General features: G+C 49.8%; 1 long non-coding RNA gene across 2 annotated transcripts in view; it reads right to left on the bottom strand.

Annotated features, from left to right (window-relative positions):
* Nucleotides 1–22,932, bottom strand: part of LOC134969605 (uncharacterized) — a 118,466-nt gene that overhangs the window by 1,176 nt on the left and 94,358 nt on the right. The window contains exon 3 of one of the 2 annotated variants that reach the window (XR_010189507.1): nucleotides 708–754. This is a non-coding gene — a long non-coding RNA (uncharacterized LOC134969605). Of the gene's footprint in view, nucleotides 1–504; nucleotides 755–22,932 lie in introns of those variants that run through there. The other variant, XR_010189508.1, reaches the window with a different exon arrangement.

The raw sequence follows: 22,932 nt of genomic DNA, 5'->3' as shown, positions 1-22,932 counted from the left end.
TCTAGGGGGTTGTAAAGAACATAGGACAGTGTGACATACCTCCCACCCTTCTTGATTTTCTTGGGACAGACCCGCTTTGAGCACTGTCCCACCCATGGGTCTCAGTGGTGCAGTTGAGAGGCCCCCTTTCACCCCTTTTACCTGCTGTTCTGCTTAGCAGAGCCAGCAGCACCTATTCATTGTAGAGAGTGACTGGGGTCATGGCCAGCAGCTCCTGGAACGTTGGGCCTTCCCCTAATATGATGAAAATGTTGGGCGTGGCTTGCAGGTATGGCATTCCCAGCAAGTCCGCACCTCTTCCAGCAAGGCCACACACCCCTTTTTCCCTTCATTCTTTTTGGCTTCGATGTGTACAAAGTCCTGCTTTTGACTTCAAGAATGTTGGGACTCGAGGTATGGTGTGAGAAGGGACAGTAGAAGCAAATGTTCTGAGTGAAGGGAATGTGTGGTACATAAAACCTTATTTATCAAATGTGAATGCTATTCATTTCCTATCAGAGCTGATTGGGGGAAAGGGGCTTTTATTGTAGAGGTGTTTATTAAACACCTATTTTCCAAATCAGGGCCACAACACTCCAGTAACTGGACAAGCAGGGATAATGCTAGTGCACCACCTGCAACAGGTTGAGCAGGTAGGAGATCACATTTGTATTATTGTGCCCAGCTGTCGTCTGTTTTGATATTTATCTGGATCCGCCACTGAATACCTGCCAGATGTCATTTCAGCTCACACGTAAATAGTAGAGGATATTCTCTAAAAAAAAAAAAAATGAAAACATTTTGCTTGGCATTTACTTGTTAATTTATGTGCACATCAAATTCAGCCAGTACACAAATAGCCCCCCTCCATTGTGTTTGTATGGTTCAGATATGCCCATTTGTGCATATTATACATTTGCAATTGCATCACTACAATCACACAAACAAAACATTGGCAGCTTTGATTTCCCAGACAACCCAAGAAGAAATGACCTAAGCACTGACTCAACTGAGCCGTGACATTTCTTTACATTTATATCCTCCTTCATCCTTGCTTGCCAACAGGAACGCGAATTAAAGGATAGAAATTAGGATCGGTATTGTCAATATTTCAATGTCAAGTTAGGACAGAATTCTAAACCCTACAGTAAGCCAGTAGCACCCGTTTACTGACCCATAGTGGATGTTACCTCTGTATAACTCTTCTGCCCCATAGTGGGCAGCACCCATGGTCGGACTGGCCCACAGGGGTACCAGGGACACCACCGGTAGGCCCCACTGCCTGAGGGCCCACTCCTTCCTCTAGGGATCAGGTTCCAGACTGTGCACTTGTATTATACATGGTAGATATGTAGCATTACACTGCACAAGACTATTGTGTATTTCAAGCCTCTGTGGATGCTGGCCACACCCCCTTTGTAGGCTGGTCACACCCCTATCACTGCATCCCCCCGGTGGGCCCTTCATGTCCCAGGCCGACACTGGCAGCACCCATATAGAATGCTTCTGTCCTATAATGAGTGGTCCCCGTGTATGATGCTTCTGCCTCATAATGGGTGGTACTCATGTATAAATACTTCTGTCCCATCGTGGGCAGTACCAATATATAACACTTCTGCCCCATAATGAGTGGTACCCATGTATAACACTCCTGCCCCATAGTGACTGGTACCCACTCCTACCATACAGATAGTGGTACCCCGAAATAAGGTCTCCACCATTCCTATGCTGACAGAGCAAATCCATTTATATACAGTATATCCAGGATGTGGTGGCCTATGGGTCAGGGTATGATTCCATCAGATTAGCAGCGCGGTTACATGGTTCCGAGGGGATGTTCTCAGAATGAAGGTCTATGCAGGGATGAGCGTATGCAGCGACGTGTCTGTTTCAGAGGGATCTCTTGTACCAGGTATAGTGCTAGAGCCAGTGCGCACTGATAATGACAGCTATGAAACCAGAGGTATGGATAGGGATGTTGCGTTTGCATAGACACATATAACTTGGCATATGGGCAAATGGGATCCGGTCTGAAGATCGATAGTGTCTAGGTCAACAATGTTTGAGTCGACCACTGTTGGTCGACAGTCACTAGGTTGACATGTTTTCAAGGTCGACAGGGTTTCTTGGTCAACATGTTCTAGGTCGACATGAGTTTTTCACTTTTTTTTCTCTTTTTGAACTTTTTCATACTTAATGATCCACACAGACTACGACTGGGAATAGTAACCTGTGCCGAGCGCAGAGAGGAACCTTGCCCGAAGCATGGCAAGCGAAGCGAGCCATGCGAGGGGACACGGTGCACTAATTTGGCTTCCCGGTCACTGTACGGAGAAAACAACACCAACAAAAATGCTTTGAGCAAGGTGCCTCGCTGCGCTCGGCATAGGTTACTATTCCCAATCGTAGTCCGCGTGGATCATTAAGTATGAAAAAGAGAAAAAAAAAGTGAAACTCATGTCGACCTTTTGACCTGTCAACCTAGAACATGTCGACCTAGAAACCCTGTCGACCTAGTGACTGTCGACCTATAGTTGTCGACCCAAACATTGTCGACCTAGACACTGTCGATCCTATGATCCACACCCGGGCAAATTTCCACACGTAGGGGCCGATTCTGAGTCATACGCAATGCGAGGTTCACGTAGCCGAGCGATTATTTACAACTGCGCATGCACAAAAAGCTTTGAAGACCCCCTACAACGTATGTGTTGCACAGAGTGTCCACAGGTTCTACTACGTTCTGAACAGACGGTGGGGGTAATTCTGAGTTGATCGCAGCAGCAAGTTTGTTAGCAATTGGGCAAAACCATGTGCACTGCAGGTGTGGCAGATATAACATTTGCAGAGAGAGTTAGATTTGGGTATGGTATGTTCAATCTGCAATCTAAATTGAAGTGTAAAAATAAAGCAGCCAGTATTTACCCTGCACAGAAACAAAATAACCCACCCAAATCTAACTCTTTCTGCACATATTATATCTGCCTCCCCTGCAGTGCACATGGTTTTGCCCAATTGCTAACAAACTTGCTGCTGCAATCAACTCAGAATTACCCCCGGTATCAGAAAGGTGGAGGAAAAGTGTTGGGTGTTCCTAAGCAGTGACTGGGAATGGCTAGTAGTGAAGGCAAAAATGTGCTCCTCAGTGGGTATGTCATGGAAGTGTCCAGGTGTGTCAATGCAAGCGGCTGCATCAACAGACACACATCTGCAAGCATAGGAGGCAACGGTCAGACGGAGAAACGGTATTACAGCATGCAGGGCTCTAGAAGCAGACATCTGAGTCCTTGCACATTCAGCCGCATGGATGTGCACAAGGGAAAGAGTTTGGATCAATTCATAAACTGATACTGGTGCGGGATTGCTTTATATGTGTTCGTTCTCAAGGGAAGGAGTTTGCAGCGGCATTTGCATCAAGCCTGAGACGGACAACCGCCAATGAACGCTGCTGCGTGCGCTTTTACGTGAGACTCAAAATCAGGCCTTTAGTCTCCGTGCATGTAGTGCGAGTGCAATTGCGGCTGACTTGAGTGCCTTGGCCCCTGTGTTTGATACTATGAATGATTCAATTCCCAATAACTAACGATCGTCCATTGTAAACTCAGAAACACAGTGTTGTTGTCATTTGACAGCTGACCTTCCTAAACAACTTCTACAACCATGGCATCAATGGATGCAGTCTCCAGTTTGTTTACATGCTTAGTTTGGGAACCTCTGCTCTAGGACGCTGTAGTTCCCATAATAATCAACATTTACTGGTCAGCAGGTATGCAACAGCTTTCAGTGAGTGCACTCAGTTTGTAATCAACAAATCATTCATCGTATAATGGGGGTAATTCCAAGTTGATCGCAGCAGGACATTTTTTAGCAGTTGGGCAAAACCATGTGCACTGCAGGGGTGGGGGGGTAGATATAACATTTGCAGAGAGAGTTAGATTTGGGTGGGTTATTTTGTTTCTGTGCAGGATAAATACTGGCTGCTTTATTTTTACACTGCAAATTAGATTGCAGATTGAACACACCCCACCCAAATCTAACTCACTCTGCACATGTTATATCTGCCTCTCCTGCAGTGCACATGGGGGGTAATTCTGAGTTGATTGCAGCAGGATTTTTGTTAGCAGTTGGGCAAAACCATGTGCACTTTTAGGTAGGTATTTTAGGTAGGTACCAATATCTCCTATATAATAGCCCTGTGATTCTGTGCCTGGGTTTCTAACGCTGGGCGTGGCTAGGAGCTCTCATTGGGTTAGTGGCAGGTCTATCACACCCAGCCCACAGCTGATTGGGCGAGAAACGCCCTCCCACACAGGTTACATCCAGGGCCGGCGCTACCACTAGGCAGCTTTAGGCAGCTGCCTATGGGCGGCGACCACTGGAAGGCGGCACCGCAAAGTGAAAGTGAAAGAGAACACACACACTCCTCGGAGCAGCTCGTTGGCGTCTGGCCCACCACGTCTGACTGTCTGCCACTGCCTTCAAACGTGAGTGTGCCGCCCTAGCTACTTCAGTTCAGTTCTTCTTCAATGTTCAACCCTGCCGTGCCGCCGCCCCCACCTAGGCTCTGCGATCATAGCCCACAGACAATTTGCTATAATGTGCAGCCAGCCTGCTGCCGCGGCCGCCTGCGCTCTTGAGTCCGGGGTCCCGCCGGGTGACGGTCGGTGCCGTGCGTCCCACATTATGAGCTGACCACGCGATGGTCTCCCGCGGGCGTCCCCCCTCCCCCCCATCACCCCTGCATTTGGCCAAAGTGACTGACAGGTCAGGGCAGCACATGAAGGAGTCACCCGCTGCCCTGGTCGCTGGTCCGCTCCGCTGCTGCATCAGGCGCCGCCTCTCCGGGAGATCGAGAAAATTGTTATCCGCGCCCCCCCCCCCCCCCACGCAATCCCGCGACTGGTCGGTGCGTCCCACATTATGACCTGGCAGTCCTGACTACCCGCCGCTCCGGCGCTCCCCCACGCGATGGTCTCCGTCTCCCGCGGCGGGCGTCCCCCCCCCCCCCCCCCCTTCACCCCTGCATTTGGGCACAGACTGTTCTATGCACAAAAGCATGCGTGCTGGTGATAAGCCAGCTGTTGTTATGTATAGCAGCACTGTCACTCCCTCTGCAATCCTCCCCGAGTTCTCCCCCTCCACTATCCGTGATAGCACCCGCTATATATCCGCCCCGTACCACAACAGCACCATTGTATATTCAGCCTCCCCACGATCTTACCCCACATCGCATGTCACCTGCGGACTCCCCCACCTTCCCCTATTATTTCACCCCTCACTGCGATCGCATTCCCCCGAACCCCCCCACGAGCGATGCTTCATGATCGCTCCCCCCCCTCCATCAGACTGCGCCATCCGCAACAGATCAGCTCCGTGATCACCATTACAGATCTGCGCTGGTAAAGAACTCCCGGCTCCCCACTGAGCAACTGACAGCTGCCGCCTGCGCAGAGCAGCGATGGGCTGCGGCTGCCGAGCAGTGGACTAGTTAGTGAGTTAAGCAGCCTGCGGCTCCATGACTGGCTGGGAGCGCAGGCTGCAGGGAAGGCGGAGGCGAGATCCCTATCAGCCTTATGAGTTTGTGTTCGGAGGACAGTCAGGGCGGGATGTGCAGGTTCTCTCTCCTGTTATGTGCCCGTGTCATCAGAGCTTGTCTTTGCTGTCAGCAAACAAAAGTAAGACAGGATGTACTTATGTATATGTTTATTTTATTCTGTTACTAATAAATTTTAATCTTACGCTCTGGATTATTATGTTTATATATAAATAAAAGATGTGTGTGTGTACTGTGTATATATATATATATATATATACATATATATATATATATATATATACATACATACATATATATATATATATATATATATATATATATATATATATATATATAAAACATGGCAAGGTGACAGCACTCTATGTCCAATATCAAAAAGTTTAGTTGGTGCAAGGTCCTAATAATTAATATACACACTCACTTTTTCCATGGCTGAAAAAAGAATTAGACCAGCACTCACGTTTTTAGTTGATGAAAAAAAGGGTTTTTTATTCCTGATAAGACATCTAGGATACACCCCACTGTTACAGTTCGCCCGACAGCCGTTTCAACACTTGGTGGCCCCTGATGAAGACCACCAAGTGTTGAAACGGCTGTCGGGCGAACTGTAACAGTGGGGTGTATCCTAGATGTCTTATCAGGAATAAAAAACCCTTTTTTTCATCAACTAAAAACGTGAGTGCTGGTCTAATTCTTTTTTCAGCCATGGAAAAAGTGAGTGTGTATATATATATATATATATATATATGCCTACACCGAGGGTTGGAGACAGAGTGGGCACAGCCAGGGGTGTGGTGCTGACATAAGGGAGAGGACCCATCTGTTTTAAGAGCCCCAGGCCCCCACGAAGGTTTAATCCAGCACTTGGCCTAGCGGTTCTTTGCGCACCCTGGGTAGAGCACCTGCAGTATTGCAACAGCACCCTGTCCTGAAGTTCCCACTAAGGGGTCTATTCATGAAGCAGTGACAAGAGTGGAGAAGTGAGCCAGTGGAGATGTTGCCCATGGCAACCAATCAGCTGCTCCGTACAACTGTATATTATGCAAATAATAAATGTTGCTTCAATGCTGATTGGTTGCCATGGGCAACTTCTCCACTGGCTCACTTCTCCACACTTTTCATTGCTTTATGAATAGACCCAAGAGTCTGCACACTATATTTTGTGAGATAAATTATTGCAAGAGAGATAAGTGTTCATGAGGCCCAAGCAGTAGTAACCAGTGGCCAACAAATCCATGTCATCACCATGTTATATATTTAGGATCATTAGTGGCATAGGGGGCATTACCCCTCCTGTCACAATCCAGGGATGTTTTATATAATGCACCTCACTCTGAGAATGTCCATTTTCACATATTCAGTATTGTGGGGCAGTCACTAAAATGCTCTCCGTTTTGTCTGGTGGTCACTAAAATGCTCCTCATTTTGCCTAGCTGTCACTAAAATGCTCTTTGTATTGTCTGACGGTCACTAAAATGCTCTCAGTATTGTCTGGCAGTCATTAAAATGCTCTCCGTATTGTCTGGTGGTAACTAAAATGCTCTACATATTGGCCCTCATTCCGAGTCGTTCGCTCGGTAATTTTCTTCGCATCGCAGCGTTTTTCTGCTTAGTACGCATGCGCAATGTTCGCACTGCGACTGCGCCAAGTAATTTTGCTATGAAGATAGTTTTTTTACTCACGGCTTTTTCTTCGCTCCGGCGAACGTAATGTGATTGACAGGAAATGGGTGTTACTGGGCGGAAACACGGCATTTTATGGGCGTTTGGATGAAAACGCTACAGTTTCCGGAAAAAACGCAGGAGTGGCTGGAGAAACGGGGGAGTGTCTGGGCGAACGCTGGGTGTGTTTGTGACGTCAAACCAGGAACGACAAGCACTGAACTGATCGCAGATGCCGAGTAAGTCTGAAGCTACTCTGAAACTGCTAAGTAGTTTGTAATCGCAATATTGCGAATACATCGTTCGCAATTTTAAGAAGCTAAGATTCACTCCCAGTAGGCGGAGGCTTAGCGTGTGTAACTCTGCTAAAATCGCCTTGCGAGCGAACAACTCGGAATGAGGGCCCTTGTCTGGCGGTCATTAAAATGTTCTCAGTATTATCTGGCGGTCATTAAAATGCTCTCCATATTGTCTGGTGGTAACTAAAATGCTCTCCGTGTTGTCTGGCAAATATTAAAATGCTCTCAGTATTACATGGTGGTCCTGCAGACAGTGTTATTGCTATTACTTTTTATAGTGTTATTATTTTTATATTTATGTTGTTCATAAATCTAAAAATTAATATAATATTTAAAGACGTCAACTGTGTATCTGAGTGGCTGGGGGGAGGGTATTGTGTAGCTTTGCCTAGGGTGTCTAGAAACCTTGCACCGGCCCTGGTTACATCCAATGGGAGGCTCTGCCCTTTGCCTGCTGTGTTTTCACAGAGCAGGATTAGCAATGGGACTGATGGAGCTGCAGCTTCAGCCCCACACCCCAAAATAGGCCCACTGCATCTGCAGCATCATACCCTCCAACAATTTACACATAAACATTGATACACATTCGAAAAGGGGGTGGGGCCACGGGTATAGCCGCGTGGCCACGCCCCTTTTCCTATACTTTCAATGGAAGCTTGGAGAGTCAAAAAACAGACCATAAAAAAAAGGGACTGTACCTGCCAAAATGGTGCAGCGAACGAATGCAGCTAGCGATCAACTCGGAATGACCCCCATAGGACGCTGCAGTAAAAGGATTGTTTTTTACCCTATATGCAGCACAGAGACTTGCTGCAGATGCAGTGGCATCTGCATCTGCAGCAAGTCTCTGTGCTGCATATAGGGTAAAAAACAATCCTTTTACTGCAGCGTCCTATGGGGGTCATTCCGAGTTGATCGCTAGCTGCATTCGTTCGCTGTGCAGCGATCAGGCAAAAACTCGGCACTTCTGCACAGGCGTATGCAGCGCAATCACATGTGCGGGTTACGCTTACAACGAACGATGTAGTTTTACACAGGGTCTAGCGATGATGCTTTTCAGTCGCATAGGCAGCCGCAGAGTGATTGACAGGAAGTGGGCGTTTCTGGGTGTCAACTGACCGTTTTCAGGGAGTGTTTGGAAAAAAAACCAGGCATGGCTGGGCGAACGCAGGGCGTGTTCATGACGTCAAATCAGGAACTGAATGATCTGAAGTGATCGCAAGCGCTGAGTAGGTCTGAAGCCACTCTGAAACTGCACAAAAAATTTTTGTACCCGCTCTCCGATCCCTTCGTTCCCACTTCTGCTAAGCTAAAATACACTCCCAGTGGCCGGCGGCATAGCGTTTGCACGGCTGCTAAAAACTGCTAGCGAGCGATCAACTCGGAATGACCACAAATGTTCTGCTGCCAGTTCACCTGCCCCCTCCGGCATCGACAATCCCCACTCCGCGCAGCAGGTGGAACAAAAGCTGCTGCGGCCACTGGCATAGATGTGTATGAAAGCGGCGCACCGGAAGACTTTCATAGGCCTCCCTGCGCCGCATACTCTCTGAGCCCGGGAGCCTGCTCTGCGTGTGATGTCACAGAAGTGCCTCCCCACCACAGCCGCACCCAGATCCCCAGAGGCCCTGACTCCGCAACACAGCACCTGGCCTGCCGGCCTGGAAGCCCCGAGATGGTTAATGTAACGGATAGAGAGGGTGATATCGCGGAGGGTAATGTCTGGATGCTGAATCAATGTAAAAGGTGACAGTGCTGTGCAGTGCAGTGGGTGTGCAGTCTGGCCCGGTGCTAGGGTGTTCGGCGCCCCCTCCAAACTATAAATTTGCACCCTCGCATACTTTACAAACGCACAGCGCACATAATGACCCCTGTAGTAGAGACACTTACACATGTAATGCCCCCTGAACCAGTGACGCTTACACATGTCATGCCCCCCCTGTACCAGTGACGCTTACACACGTAACGCCCCCTGTACCAGTGACGCTTACACATGTGATGCCCCCCCTGTACCAGTGACGCTTACACACGTAACGCCCCCTGTACCAGTGACGCTTACACACATAACGCCCCCCTGTACCAGTAACGCTTACACACGTAACTCCACCTGTACCAGTGATGCTTACACATGTAATGCCCCCTCTCCCAGTACCGTTTACACACATAACGCCCTCTGTACCAGTGCCGCTTACACATGTAACACCCCCTGTACCAGTGCTGCTTACACACGTAACACCCTCTGTACCAGTGTCGCTTACACACGTAACGCCCCCTGTACCAGCAACACTTACACACATTATGCAGCAGTCACACATACACACACACACACACACACACACACACACACACACACACACACAACACACACCTATATACAAACACACACACATACATACTGTACATACATTACACACATATACAGTCACACATATATACAGTATACACAGACACTGTATATACACACACACACACACACACACACACACACACACACACACACACTCTCTTTCCAGACACTTATCTAATGAAGTCTGGCTGGCCGAAGCTGTAGCAGCTCATCCTCCTGCTGCAGCATGGTCCCGTGTAGCTCCACCCCTTACTCCCATCTAGCTCTGCCCAGTTTGGCTTCCTCCCGGCCACTGAATGTCACACAGGGGAGGGGAGGGGAGGGGAGGGGGGAGAGGAGGCTTTGTGCTGCCGACGCCGCTGCATGTGTGACAGCAGCCGGCAGCAGCAGGGATAGCAGCAGCAGCTCAGCACAGGGATGCAGAACAGGGAGAACGCCTCTCCTTCCTGGTGCCTCCCTGCACTGCATCCCTTTGCTGAGCAGCTAGCGCCGGCCTGTGTGTAGTGTCACTGACACTAACACTGCACAGCACTCTCACCTTTTACATTGATTCAGCCAGTCACACAGTTCTGCCAGCCAGTCACTATTGTTAGCACCAGTGTTCCAATGCGCCGCAATACAGGGAAGCAGATGCACTACATAAACTACAGCTGTCAGCAGCCCTTAGCACCGAAGCATTACACCCCTTAGGGCTGCTGGGAGCTGTAGTTTATTGCGTACATCTTCTTCCCTGTAATGCGGCGCGTTGGGACACCGGCGCAAACAATAGTGACTGGCTGCTGTGCGAGTCTCCGGGAGAGCCACTGCCAAAGGGAGGACAGCAGCTTAGCTGCTGACAGGAGGAGAAGCAGGATAAGCATTACCTGCCCTTTCCCCACTCACAGTACCTCCGAGCCCCATCCACGGCACCCCCACACACCCCCTCCAGCGCCCGCGATAGCTCCGGACCCCCTCCCCCACCAACAGCGACCCCGCACCCGTACCTCCCGCCACACCACCGCATCCACCCCTCCCCCACCTGGGGCAACCCCGCAACTGCTCCTCCCCCACCCGCAGCGGCTCCGGACCACCACCCGCGGCACCCGCGCACCCTCCCCCACCTGCGGCACCACCGCAACCGCCCCTCCCGTGGCACCCCAGGATCCCATCCGCCTCTTCCCCGCACCCCCTACTCCCCCAACCAAAGCACCTACTAGGTGATTCACCAGGCCCTGCGTGCGCTGTTCACGCCGTTGCAAGGGGCTTCCACCCCTTAACCAATGCACGCCCTTTGTCCGTGCAATATTTAACCACTCACACAATTATGATTGGATGTAATACTCCATATAATAAAAATATTGCACGCCACAAGGGTGTGCAAGGGTTAAGGGGGCGTAGCCCCTTACGACGGTGTGAAGAGCGCCCTTAGGGCACGATGAATCACCTAGTATATATATATATGTACACACACAGTATCTCAGAAATGCCATATAAACAGTGATGACCAGTATATATGCACAATAATATATGATTTCCTTCCTTCCAAATCAAGGGGGTAACATCGGCGTGTCTAAATATATTTTGGGGTAAAAGGTAGAAAAGTTCCCTGACCCCTGCATTAAATGTACTGTATACAGTATTTGGCAGTATCTGCCCACGTTTGAGAGGAGTGATAAATAGCTGTATATTTTAGGAAGTCATCATTTTGATAAATGCAACATACAATTGTTTAATGCGCAGATGCATTATGGAGTCAGTTTGCTGTAGCTGCAGCTTCTCCTACAGAGAACTACATCAATGAAAGTAGTTCTTGGCATACTGACAGCACAGAAACATAAACTACAGTATAAGCCTGAACAGTGGTGCACCGTGATTGTACAAGGCTTCAGTGTGACCACAGTACTGGTCATGTACCAGACTCTCCGATCCAACCTGTTTTATGTATATATTAAGGAGCATATTGGGGGTAATTCCAAGTTGATCGCAGCAGGAAATTTTTTAGCAGTTGGGCAAAACCATGTGCACTGCAGGGGAGCTGGGCCGTTTCTAAACAATTTGGCTCCCAGTGCGAGATTTCAAAATGCGCCCCCCCCCCCCCCCTATTGCTCTAAAAAAAAAATTGTGTGCCCCCCCCCACCCCCCATATAGCCAGAAAAAGGATGCGCGCGCGCTCCCGACAAGGGTGTGTGGCCTGATTAAAATGGGTGTGGTCTCATTAAAGTGGGCATGGCCTCATCTGATATCATCACACCCACCACAGGGGAAAAAAAATTAAGATAAAAAAAGTCCCCTTTTTACACATTACAGCCGGCAAGTGTCCCCATATTACACAGCGCGGCAGGCAGGTGTCCCCATTTTACACAGCGCGGCAGGCAGGTGTCCCCATTTTACACAGTACGGAAGGCAGGTATCCCCATTTTACACAGTACGGTAGGCAGGTATCCCCATTTTACACAGTACGCAGGCAGGTGCCCCCATTTTACAAAGTGCAGCAGGCAGGTATCCCCATTTTACACAGTGCGGCAGGCAGGTATCCCCATTTTACACAGCACGGCAGGCAGATATAACCATTTTACACAGCACGGCAGGCAGGTATCCCCATTTTACACAGCACAGCAGGCAGGTATCCCCATTTCTCTGACGTCCTAGTGGATGCTGGGAACTCCGTAAGGACCATGGGGAATAGCGGGCTCCGAAGGAGGCTGGGCACTCTAGAAAGAATTATGACTACCTGGTGTGCACTGGCTCCTCCCACTATGACCCTCCTCCAAGCCTCAGTTAGATTTTGTGCCCGGCCGAGGTTGGATGCACACTAGGGGCTCTCCTGAGCCTTTAGAAAGAAAGTATAGAAATTAGGTTTTTTATTTTCAGTGAGACCTGCTGGCAACAGGCTCACTGCAGCGAGGGACTAAGGGGAGAAGAAGCGAACCTGCCTGCTTGCAGCCAGCTTGGGCTTCTTAGGCTACTGGACATCATTAGCTCCAGAGGGATCGACCGCAGGCCCAGTCCTTGGTGTTCGGTCCCGGAGCCGCGCCGCCGTCCCCCTTACAGAGCCAGAAGCAAGAAGAGGTCCGGAAAATCGGCGGCAGAAGACATCAGTCTTCACCAAGGTAGCGCACAGCACTGCAGCTGTGCGCCATTGCTCCTCACACACACTTCACACTCCGGTCACTGAGGGTGCAGGGCGCTGGGGGTGGGGGGCGCCCTGAGAAGCAATAATAACACCTTGGCTGGCAAAAATACCACAATATATAGCCCCAGAGGCTATATATGTGGAAAATACCCCTGCCAGAATATTGGAAAAAGCGGGAGAATAGCCTGCGGAAAAGGGGCGGAGCTATCTCCCTCAGCACACTGGCGCCATTTCTCCCTCACAGCTCCGCTGAAAGGAAGCTCCCTGACTCTCCCCTGCAGTCTACACTACAGAAAAGGATAAAAAAGAGAGGGGGGGCACTAAATTTAGGCGCAGTATACAGTTATTATAGAAAAAGCAGCTATACGGGACATAACTCAGTTAGTCCCTGCATTATATAGCGCTCTGGTGTGTGCTGGCATACTCTCACTCTGTCCCCCCAAAGGGCTTTTGTGGGTCCTGTCCTCTGTTAGAGCATTCCCAGTGTGTGTGCGGTGTGTCGGTACGGCTGTGTCGACATGTTTGATGAGGATAATGATGTGGAGACGGAGCAGATGCCTTTAGGAGGGATGTCACCCCCTGCGGGGCAGACACCTGAGTGGATGAGCTTATGGAAAGAAATGAGTGCACGTATAGACTCTTTACATAAGAAATTTGACGACATGCCAAATGTGGGACAGCCGACTTCTCAGCTCGTGCCGGTCCAGGCGTCTCAAAGGTCATCAGGGGCTCTGAAACGCCCGCTACCTCAGACCGCAGACGCAGATGTCGACACGGATACTGACACCAGTGTCGACGACGATGAGTCTAACCTGATGCCCACTAAGGCCATTCACTGCATGATTGAGGCAATGAAAGAGGTGTTACACATTTCTGATATAAATACAGGTACCACTAAAAAGGGTATTATGTTTGGGGAGAAAAAACTACCCGTAGTTTTTCCCCCATCAGAAGAATTAAATGAAGTGTGTGAGGAAGCGTGGACTTTCCCTGATAAAAAATTGGTAATTCCTAAGAAGGTACTAATGGCGTTCCCTTTCCCGCCAGAGGATAGGTCACGTTGGGAAACAAGCCCTAGGGTGGATAAAGCGCTCACACGTTTGTCTAAAAAGGTGGCACTACCGTCTCCGGATACGGCCGCCCTCAAGGAACCTGCTGATAGAAAGCAGGAGGCGATCCTGAAGTCTGTATACACACACTCAGGCATTATACTTAGGCCAGCTATTGCGTCAGCATGGATGTGCAGTGCTGCCGCTGCGTGGTCAGATAAACTGTCAGAAAATATTGACACACTAGACAGAGACACGATCCTGTTAACCATAGACCATATCAAAGACTCAGTCTTATATATGAGAGATGCACAGAGGGAAATCTGCCGGCTGGCATCAAAAGTAAGTGCATTGTCCATTTCTGCTAGGAGAGGCTTATGGACTCGCCAGTGGACAGGAGATGCAGATTCTAAAAGGCACATGGAAGTTTTGCCTTATAAGGGTGAGGAATTATTTGGGGATGGTCTCTCGGACCTAGTTTCCACAGCAACGTCTGGGAAGTCAGCATTTTTACCCCATGTCCCCTCACAGCCTAAGAAGGCGCCGTTTTATCAGGTTCAGTCCTTTCGGACCCAGAAAAACAAGCGTGGAAAAGGCGGGTCTTTTCTGTCCAGAGGCAGAGGTAGGGGAAAAAGGCTGCAACAAACAGCAGGTTCCCAGGAGCAAAAGTCCTCCCCCGCTTCTTCTTCCAAGTCCGCCGCATGACGGTGGGGCTCCACAGGCGGAGCCAGGTACGGTGGGGGGCCGCCTCAAGAATTTCAGCGATCAGTGGGCTCGCTCACAGGTGGATCCCTGGATCCTTCAAATAGTATCTCAAGGGTACAAACTGGAATTCGAGGCGTCTCCACCCCACCGGTTCCTAAAATCTGCCTTGCCGATTGCTCCCTCAGACAGGGAGGCGGTGCTAGCGGCAATTCACAAGCTGTATTCCCAGCAGGTGATAATCAAGGTACCCCTACTTCAACAAGGCCGGGGTTACTATTCCACACTATTTGTGGTGCCGAAACCGGATGGTTCGGTGAGACCCATTCTAAATTTTAAATCCTTGAACACATTCATAAGAAAATTCAAGTTCAAGATGGAATCGCTCAGGGCGGTTATTGCAAGCCTGGACGAGGGGGATTACATGGTATCCCTGGACATCAAGGATGCTTACCTGCATGTCCCCATTTACCATCCTCACCAGGAGTACCTCAGATTTGTGGTACAGGATTGCCATTACCAATTCCAGACGCTGCCGTTTGGACTGTCCACGGCACCGAGGGTATTTACCAAGGTTATGGCGGAAATGATGATACTCCTTCGAAAAAAGGGAGTTTTAATTATCCCGTACTTGGACGATCTCCTAATAAAGGCAAGGTCCAAGGAACAGTTGTTGGTGGGAGTAGCACTATCTCAGGAAGTGCTGCACCAGCACGGCTGGATTCTGAATATCCCAAAGTCACAGCTGATTCCGACGACACGTCTACTGTTCCTGGGTATGATTCTGGATACAGTCCAGAAAAAAGTGTTTCTCCCGGAGGAGAAAGCCAGGGAGTTGTCATCTCTAGTCAGAGACCTCCTGAAACCAAAACAGGTATCGGTGCATCACTGCACGCGGGTCCTGGGAAAGATGGTAGCTTCTTACGAAGCAATTCCCTTCGGCAGGTTCCATGCCAGAATCTTTCAGTGGGACCTGTTGGACAAATGGTCCGGATCGCATCTTCAGATGCATCGCTTAATAACCCTGTCTCCAAGAACCAGGGTGTCTCTACTGTGGTGGCTGCAGAGTACCCATCTTCTAGAGGGCCGCAGGTTCGGCATACAGGACTGGGTCCTGGTGACCACGGATGCCAGCCTTCGAGGCTGGGGGGCAGTCACACGGGGAAGAAACTTCCAAGGACTATGGTCGAGTCAGGAGACTTCCCTTCACATAAATATTCTGGAACTAAGGGCCATTTACAATGCCCTAAGTCAAGCAAAATCCCTGCTCCTACACCAGCCGGTGCTGATCCAGTCAGACAACATCACGGCAGTCGCCCATGTAAATCGACAGGGCGGCACAAGAAGCAGGATGGCAATGGCAGAAGCCACAAGAATTCTCCGATGGGCGGAGAATCATGTACTAGCACTGTCAGCAGTGTTCATTCCGGGAGTGGACAACTGGGAAGCAGACTTCCTCAGCAGACACGACCTCCACCCGGGAGAGTGGGGACTTCATCCAGAGGTCTTCCAGATGCTGGTAAACCGTTGGGAAAAACCACAGGTGGACATAATGGCGTCCCGCCTCAACAAAAAGTTAAAAAAATATTGCGCCAGGTCAAGGGACCCTCAGGCGATAGCTGTGGACGCTCTAGTGACACCGTGGGTGTACCAGTCGGTTTATGTGTTCCCTCCTCTGCCTCTCATACCAAAGGTATTGAGAATAATAAGAAAGCGAGGAGTAAACACAATTCTCGTGGTTCCGGATTGGCCAAGACGAGCGTGGTACCCGGAACTTCAAGAGATGATCTCAGAGGACCCGTGGCCTCTGCCGCTCAGACAAGACCTGCTACAGCAGGGGCCCTGTCTGTTCCAAGACTTACCGCGGCTGCGTTTGACGGCATGGCGGTTGAACGCCGGATCCTGAAGGAAAAGGGCATTCCGGAGGAAGTCATTCCTACGCTTATTAAAGCCAGGAAAGATGTTACGGTAAATCATTATCACCGCATATGGCGGAAATATGTTGCATGGTGCGAGGCCGAAAAGGCCCCGACAGAGGAATTTCAACTAGGTCGATTTCTGCATTTCCTGCAAGCAGGAGTGAATTTGGGCCTAAAACTAGGCTCCATTAAAGTACAGATCTCGGCTCTGTCGATTTTCTTTCAAAAAGAACTAGCTTCAGTACCTGAAGTTCAGACATTTGTGAAAGGAGTGCTGCATATTCAGCCCCCGTTTGTGCCTCCTGTGGCACCTTGGGATCTCAACGTGGTGTTGAGTTTCTTAAAATCACATTGGTTTGAGCCACTAAAAACCGTGGATCTGAAATATCTCACGTGGAAAGTGGTCATGTTATTGGCCTTGGCGTCAGCCAGGCGAGTGTCAGAATTGGCGGCTTTATCATGTAAAAGTCCTTATCTGATTTTCCATATGGATAGGGCAGAATTGAGGACTCGTCCCCAGTTTCTCCCTAAGGTGGTGTCAGTGTTTCACCTGAACCAGCCTATTGTGGTGCCTGCGGCTACTAGGGATTTGGAGGACTCCAAGTTGCTAGACGTTGTCAGGGCCCTGAAAATATATGTTTCCAGGACGGCTGGAGTCAGAAAATCTGACTCGCTGTTTATCCTGTATGCACCCAACAAGCTGGGTGCTCCTGCTTCTAAGCAGACTATTGCTCGCTGGATTTGTAGTACAATTCAGCTTGCACATTCTGTGGCAGGCCTGCCACAGCCAAAATCTGTAAATGCCCATTCCACAAGGAAGGTGGGCTCATCTTGGGCGGCTGCCCGAGGGGTCTCGGCTTTACAACTTTGCCGAGCTGCTACTTGGTCAGGGGCAAACACGTTTGCAAAATTCTACAAATTTGATACCCTGGCTGAGGAGGACCTGGAGTTCTCTCATTCGGTGCTGCAGAGTCACCCGCACTCTCCCGCCCGTTTGGGAGCTTTGGTATAATCCCCATGGTCCTTACGGAGTTCCCAGCATCCACTAGGACGTCAGAGAAAATAAGAATTTACTCACCGGTAATTCTATTTCTCATAGTCCGTAGTGGATGCTGGGCGCCCATCCCAAGTGCGGATTGTCTCCAATACTTGTAAATAGTTATTGTTATCTAAAGGGTTATTGTTGAGCCATCTGTTGAGAGGCTCTGTTGTTTTCATGCTGTAAAACTGGATATAGTATCACAAGTTGTACGGTGTGATGGGTGTGGCTGGTATGAGTCTTACCCGGGATTCAAAATCCTTCCTTATTATGTCAGCTCGTCCGGGCACAGTGTCCTAACTGAGGCTTGGAGGAGGGTCATAGTGGGAGGAGCCAGTGCACACCAGGTAGTCATAATTCTTTCTAGAGTGCCCAGCCTCCTTCGGAGTTCCCAGCATCCACTACGGACTATGAGAAATAGAATTACCGGTGAGTAAATTCTTATTTTTACACAGCACGGCAGGCAGATATCCCCATTTTAGACAGTACGCAGGCAGGTGCCCCCATTTTACAAAGTGCAGCAGGCAGGTATCCCTATTTTACACAGTGCGGCAGGCAGGTATCCCCATTTTACACAGTGCGGCAGGCAGGTGCCTACATTTTACAAAGTGCAGCAGGCAGGTATCCCCATTTTACACAGTACGCAGGCAGGTATCCCCATTTTACACAGCGCGGCAGGCAGGTATCCCCATTTTACACAGCACGGCAGGCAGGTATCCCCATTTTACACAGCACGGCAGGCAGATATCCCCATTTTACACAGTACGCAGGCAGATACCCCCATATTACACAGTACGCAGGCAGGTATCCCTATTTTACACAGTGCGGCAGGCAGGTATCCCTATTTTACACAGTGCGGCAGGCAGGTATCCCCATTTTACACAGCGCGGCAGGCAGATATCCCCATTTTACACAGTACGCAGGCAGATGCCCCCATATTACACAGTACGCAGGCAGATGCCCCCATATTACACAGTACGCAGGCAGGTATCCCTATTTTACACAGCGCGGCAGGCAGGTATCCCTATTTTACACAGTGCGGCAGGCAGGTGCCCCCATTTTACACAGCGCGGCAGGCAGATATCCCCATTTTACACAGTACGCAGGCAGATGCCCCCATATTACACAGTACGCAGGCAGATGCCCCCATATTACACAGTACGCAGGCAGATGCCCCCATATTACACAGTACGCAGGCAGATGCCCCCATATTACACAGTACGCAGGCAGATGCCCCCATATTACACAGTACGCAGGCAGATGCCCCCATATTACACAGTACGCAGGCAGGTGCCCCCATATTACACAGTACGCAGGCAGGTGCCCCCTTATTACACAGTACGCAGGCAGGTATCCCCATATTACACAGTACGCAGGCAGGTGCCCCCATTTTACACAGTGCGGCAGGCAGGTATCCCCATAGGCAGGTGTCCCCATTTTACACAGTGCGGCAGCGGCAGGCAGGTTTCAAGTTGAGGGGAAGGAAGGGGGAGAGAGAGAGAGAGAGAGAATACTTACGTCTTCCCGCTCTTCGGTCCCGCCGCCTCACGTCCCTCGCGCCGGCCGCCTCCTCCTTCATGCTTATCTCCTTCTCGCCTCTCCCAAGCGCTCCTGCTCGGGGGGCGGAGTTTCGCGGAATGACGCGTTTGCGTCGTGACGTCACGACGCAACGCGTCATTCCGCGAAACTCCGCCCCCCGAGCAGGAGCGCTCGAGAGAGGCGAGAAGGAGTAACAAAGTGCCGCGGCGGGTGCCCCGTGCGGTTGCACGGCTCGCCCGTCGCTAGAAACGGCACTGCAGGGGAGGCAGATATAACCAGTAGCGGATCTTGCCACGGGCACGCAGGACTTTTGCCCGGGGCGCCGCCTTCCGGAGGGCGCAGGTCGCCATCCGGAGGGCGCCGCACCAGGGCAAGATCCGCTGCTGCTGTGCCCCCCACTGCCCGTTGCCCCCCACTGCTGCTGTGAAGAGAAACTAGACGCGTACGCGTCTAGTTTCCCTTCGTGGAGAGGACCTTTGCTGTGCGGTGCGCGATGACGTCATCGTGCACCGCACATCATTTCAGTCTGTACAGGGGGTGTAAATGACCATGCCCCCTGTACGTAGCCACGCCCCCTATTGTGGCCCGGGGCACACAACGCCCAAGAACCGGCCCTGGATATAACATGTGCAGAAAGAGTTAGATTTGGGTGGGTTATTTTATTTCTGTGCAGGGTAAATACTGGCTGCTTTATTTTTACACTGCAAATTAGATTGCAGATTGAACACACCACACCCAAATTTAACTCTCTCTGCACATGTTATATATGCCCCACCTGCAGTGCATCATGGTTTTGCCCAACTGCTAAAAAATTTCCTGCTGCGATCAACTTGGAATTACCCCCATTGTTCACAAGGGTGGTCTTCAGTATGCCGACTGACGGGATCCCGGCGCACAGTATACCGGCGCCGGGATCCCGACAGCCGGCATACCGACACTTATTCTCCCTCGTGGGGGTCCACGACCCCCCTGGAGGGAGAATAAAATAGTGTGGCGCGCGTAGCGCGCCACCGTGCCCATAGCGTGGCGAGCGCAGCGAGCCCACAAGGGGCTCATTTGCGCTCGCCACACTGTCGTTAAGCCGGCGGTCGGGCTCCCGGTGCCGGTATGCTGGTCGCCGGGAGCCCGACCGCCGGCATATCGTAGTGAACCCGTTCACAATCCACATTTTTTTTTTATAGATTCTTTATTTTCAAGTTTTCAGCAGAATAAAATAAATGACAAAAGCACAAATAGCTTGCAAATCTCAAATACAAGGACATTAAACAACATGACTATTTGTCTCATATATAACAGATGTGTTCTGTGCCTTTTACTTGAACAAAAAATAACAACAAGGGTTGAGGTACAGGTAAGTCGGTTTGTAAGCTGGAGCATTTATCTGATTTTGAGCAATTGTTGGGGGGGGGGGGCTGTCATTAAGCATGGTTCACTGGAGTAAGCGCGGTGTATTCTCGTGTGGTCTTAAATTCAAGCCACAGATACCAGGTCAATGTATATGTGGAGTGTTTTTCTAAAGCAGTGTGGTAAAAGTCCTCCATGTGCATGTAGAAGTCCATTCTATGACACCATTCCCAAATCGTAGGTGCTGCTGTTGAGCGCCAGTGTACTGGGATCACCGCTCTTGCTGCGTTACTTAAATGTTTCACTAGTGATTTGTTATATCTGGTCAAACGGATATTGGGGTGTGAAAGCAGCCAGAAGTCAGGTCCGCTGGGTATAGCACACCCTACTATTTTGGATGCCAGTTTTATAATTTTGTGCCAGAACGGGGTTATGAGGGAGCAGTCCCACCAAATATGTATTAAAGTGCCTCTGTCCCTTCCACACCTCCAACATAGAGGAGACGCAGACGGATAGCATTTATGGAGTAGAGTGGGGCATCTATACCACCTTGTTAATAGCTTGTACTGAGTTTCACTGACTTCCAGGCTGGTGGAACTTTGTGTTATCATAGCACATTCTTTCGTCCAGTCGATACGTATCCCCCTGTGGATAAGATCAGTATCCCAAGTCATGCAAAAAGATGGGGTATCAGGAACAATCTGATAGACCTTGGAAATTACATGAGTAGGGGCCGAAACCTGCGGACATAGTTTCTCAAAAGGGGTGAGTTCCTTGTTGAGATTTAGGTCCTTTCCCTGTGTTTGGACAAAATGGCGGAGTTGCAGGTAGAACCAAAAGTACTTGTGGGGCACATTTTCCGAATTGCATATATCTGAAAAGGATCTAAGTGTGCGTCGATTATACATCTGATGTGCCCGTTCTAGTCCAATATTTTTCCATCTGGCAGCTATCTCACCCGATAACCCTGGAGAAAATGCAGGGTTACCAAGGATGGGCATGAGAGGGGACCTATTGGTTGTAAGGCCATATTTAGACCTAATCGATTTCCAAATATCTAGCATAGGACCCACTGTGGGGTGGATGATTTTCTCGATTTTGGGTAGCCATGAAATGTATCTGAGATTCTTTTGTGTTGTGCAAGGTTCGAGTGTTACCCACTGTTTCCTATTTGATTCCGGGCGTGTCCAATCTAGGATCTTATAAAGTACGGAGGCCTGGTAATAGGCTGAGACCAAGGGTAGTTGTTGGCCCCTTTGTGATTTACTTCTAGATAGGTAGTTGTGTTTGGGTCTCCTCCTCCCCCACACAAAGCGGCTGATTGCCTTATGAGTATCTATCAAGAATTTATGAGGAAGTTTAAGGGGAATTGTCTGTAAGATATACAACAGTCTGGGTAATCAGTGGCGTGCGGTGAGGTCAGTGGCTTGTGAGGCACTATAGCCACAACGTCCGCTGAATCCTGCCGATGACCCCTACCGCCGCCGAGCCAATACCCGCTACTGCCTCTGAGCCGATGCCCACTGCCACCGCCAATGACTTACAAACTCGCCCACCATCAACTGACCCAGCCTTCTGCCACTAATTTGCATCTCACTCCGATGCCGCCAATGCCCGCTGCCTGCCTGCTCATCATACTTGTGATATATTGTACATTTTTATAGAAAATAAAAAATAAAATATTAGTGTTTGGGACTGGGAAGGGAGTGGGAGTAGAATATGAATGCAATTTTGTTGTTCAGGGCTTCCATTAACTTAATGGAGAAGTGTCTGAATGGGTTAAAAAAAAATGCATGGGTTCCCCCCTCCTAAGTATAACCAGCCTCGGGCACTTTGAGTTGTTTAAATACTGGGAAAATAATTGGACAGGGGTTCTCCGTATTTAGACAACCAGCACCGGGCTCTTAGGCCGGTCCTTGTTCCAAAAATATGGGGGACAAAAGATGTAGGGGTCCCCCGTTTTTTTAAAACTAGCACCAGCCTCCACTAGCCAGAGAGATAATGCCACAGCCGGGGGACACTTTTATGTAGGTCCCTGCGGCAATGGCATTACTCCCCCAACTAGTCATCTCTGGCCGGGGTTTCCTGGATGAGTGGGGACCCCTTAAATCAAGGGGTCCCCCCCTCCAGGCACCCAAGGCCAGGGGTGAAGCCTGAGGCTGTCCCCAGCACCCCTGGGCGGTGGGTGTCAGGCTGATAGCCATGTGTGTAAAAAAAGAATATTTTTTGTTGTTGTGGAACTACAAGGCCCAGCAAGCCTTCCCCACTTGCTGGTACTTGGAGAACCTCAAGTACCAGCAGGCGGGGAAATAACAGGCTCGCTGGTACCTGTAGTTCTACAACAACAACAAAATACCCAAATAAAAACACAACACACACACCAT

Source organism: Pseudophryne corroboree, chromosome 11, assembly GCF_028390025.1.
Source record: "Pseudophryne corroboree isolate aPseCor3 chromosome 11, aPseCor3.hap2, whole genome shotgun sequence".
Classification (NCBI taxonomy): Eukaryota; Metazoa; Chordata; class Amphibia; order Anura; family Myobatrachidae; genus Pseudophryne; species Pseudophryne corroboree.
This window is presented reverse-complemented; position numbering and strand designations above follow the sequence as displayed.